The sequence below is a fragment of the Hydra vulgaris genome, chromosome 10, assembly GCF_038396675.1.
Source record: "Hydra vulgaris chromosome 10, alternate assembly HydraT2T_AEP".
NCBI lineage: Eukaryota > Metazoa > Cnidaria > Hydrozoa > Anthoathecata > Hydridae > Hydra > Hydra vulgaris.
Genome location: NC_088929.1, coordinates 51,381,847 through 51,385,217, shown reverse-complemented (window position 1 = coordinate 51,385,217; position 3,371 = coordinate 51,381,847).

The window sequence follows — 3,371 nt, the reverse complement described above, 5'->3', positions numbered from 1 at the left end:
ATAGAGAAAAAAAATATACAGGAGTTAATTGGAAAAAAAACAGGTATCAAGTGGGATTTTGCAGATTCATCAGGTCAAGGGGGTAGTACTACAACTGGCAACGTTGCAAGAAATCTTCTTTATAATGAGAAAAATAGAAAACTGATTACTGACTACATTTCAAATAAACATGCCAGAATGTTAGCAGAGCGGTACGGTTTCTTGTTGTCTAATATTATTCGTGCTATGTCATCTAGTCAGAAAATTAACATAAAAAAATATAGAGATATATGTAAGGAGACAAACATTCTTCTTCGACAAGAAATGCCCTGGGTTAGTTTGACACCGACTATTCATAAGTTATTAGGACATACTTGGGAGCTTATTGAGTTAAATAATGATACAGGACTTAAATCATGGAGCGAGGAAGGCATGGAGGCCAACAACAAACAACTTAGAATATTTAGAGAAAAACTATCAAGAAAAACACATCAGTTGCAGAACTTGGAATATTGTTTTAAAAGACTCTGGGTGGGCTCTGACCCTTTAGTTACCGAGCAAAGGAACAAAGGTCGATTACAATGCAAATTGTGTAGTGAGATACGGCATAGTAAAAAAACATGTTTCAAAGTACATGAAAATGACATTGTTAATACTTTGTTTATGTAAAATAAAAAAATTAAACTTGAGCGTTTGCTATTTTTTTAGTCTTTTTAAAAGTTTAGATAAAATAACTAGTGCATTATGCTTAAAGAAACAATTAAACATAGTTTTTATAACCACAAATAACTTAAAAACCGGGTGTTTGGTAAATATATGTGGCATACCAAAACAATGGCAACAGTATGAAGTTTCTAAATAATATATGGTTTAGTATTACCAAATTTCCGGTTTTTGAGATATTTGAGGAAGTATACAAAATTTAAGAGATTTTTTTTTGCAGAAACTGACTTTTGCATTAAATTTTTTTAAAAGAAATGAAATTTTTTTATTAATAACGTTAAAAAAAAAAAAAAGGAGTTAATACTTTTATTTTGTTCATTCAATTTCGTGAGAAATGAAATATTTTTTTTAATTTTTGTTTATAAATCTGCTGCATATAATTAAAATTAGAAAATGTATGTGAAAAATCTAACTCTGCGGTGTGAACGCTTATTTTACATGTTTTTTAAAACTTTGAAAGGTTGTCATTTCTTAACCAGGCATGATAATCACCTCTAGTCTTTTCCATTTAAGTCGAATTTTATAGTAGTTTCAAAAAATCATAAAAAAATTTTAGTCCAGAAATATAGATTTTTTCATTTTGTCCACCATTTGGACCACTGTGCTATGGCACCATGCTGTATCATCCGGAATGACATTAATAGGTCATAATTTTATTCTGCAGCAAGACAATGATCCAAAACATTGTTCCCGAGTGGCAAAAAATTATTCAAATGAAATGGCAGAGGAAGGAGTACTGGAATTGATGACCTGGCCTCCTTAGAGTCCAGTTTTGAATATAATTGAACATATTTGAGATTACCTGGACAGAAAGAAGGTCGAACATGCTCCCCGAAATGCTAAAGAATGTTTTGAAGTACTTCAAAGAGAATGGCACTATATACCCCAGGATTTTATAACTAGTTTGTATGAATCTATTCCCCGGCGAATATTGGCTGGGATTGAGGCAAAAGGAGGACATATTAAGTAAATATTAAGAGTTTTTTATGAAGTTTAACATTAAAAAGTTTGTAATTGTTTCATATTTTATGTGAAATACATGTGTTTTAATAATTTTATAATTTAGAACTACAAACTTAAGTATTAGAGAAGAATTCTCCGGGATTTTTTGAAAAAACGTAAGTGGTCTAAAATTTATTTACAGTACTGTATATATATATATATATATATATATATATATATATATATATATATATATATATATATATATATATATATATATATATATATATATATATATATATATATATATATATATATATATATAGTATATATGTTACTGTTACCCGCAGTACCAGGAATTAGCTAAATGCTAATGTTTATAATATAATTTAATATTGCAACTCTGAGTTTCATGTGTTATCACAATCATCAGGCATCAAATCATCACAATCATTAGTAAAAGTTTAATTTTGCTACGATTTGTTTAGTGGACGTTACAGTTTATATTTTTATTTTAGATCGTTTTCAGATTTTGGATATGATATAATAGTAAATTTCTCATACAGACATAGTGGGCATCTTTTGGAAATATTTGAGTAGGGGGGTACTGATTTGAGAATAGACCATGTTAGCATAGGGGTTTCATTAAAATTGTTTTTTAAATCCCAGACATAGTTTGATAGGGCGGTCGAATTTTTGTATTTAATATTGTTGAATGATGATTTGTGGTTGGTTGATTGGGGGGTTGAACCATATGATATTGCGTTTACGATTTTTCTGGGATATTTTATGTTTGATCTGATATTTGAGGGAGTAGTTTTTGTATCCGCTATTTTTTAGTGCTTGTTCATATTCGTTTTTTGATTGATTAAATATAACTTCGCTGGAGAAATTTTGTGATAGTCTGTTTGGTATTAAAGTAGGTAAGTGTTTAATAATGATTTGAAGATATGTGGATATATTGAAGATTATCGTTGGGTTTTTTGAAAGGCTTATGGGTGTCTTGGGCTAAACTGAAAGTTACATCAAAGAAGTTAACTGATTTAAGATTTGTTCTTATGTCTATTTGAAATCCAACGTCTTTAAACTTTTGGATTATATTTTTTCGGATTCGCTCCATTTCTTGGCCGTTAGAATTGCGTATTATCAACAAGCCATCATCACGGTAAAGCCCTATGTCGGTTTTTATAATTATATTAGATAATTCGTTGAGAATGTAGATCCCTACAAGTTCGCAAATTTCAGCGCCATCGTAGCTGCCCATTGTTAAATCAAAACATTCATGGTTCAATTTTTTTATCCATGTTTTATTGTTGTAGTAGAGGAGGGATTTTCGGCTATGTGTTATAATTCTAAGTTGTTCGTCTGTTATTGTGGTGTGTTGTTTTGCAAAGGAAACGGCTTTATTAAATATTTCTGTAGTTATAGATGGATAAAATTCATTTACTTCGAATTGTATGAAGAAACAACTATTTTTGTCTTCTATGCCGTTGAACCAATTAATAACGTCGGTGGTATTTTTCCATTGGTTTACTTTTAGGCTGTTTCTTAAGTATGTGTTAGTAATGTCTAAGATTTTTTGCTTATTATTCCGATTTCGCTTTTTGCTGGGTTAATGAGACGGCAAGCAGGTTTTGATTGAAAGTTTTCTTTATGGTCTTTTAAGGTGATAAATGCTGGAGATTTTGCTAGGTATTCAATTCGGTTATTTAAATTTAGTTTTAAAG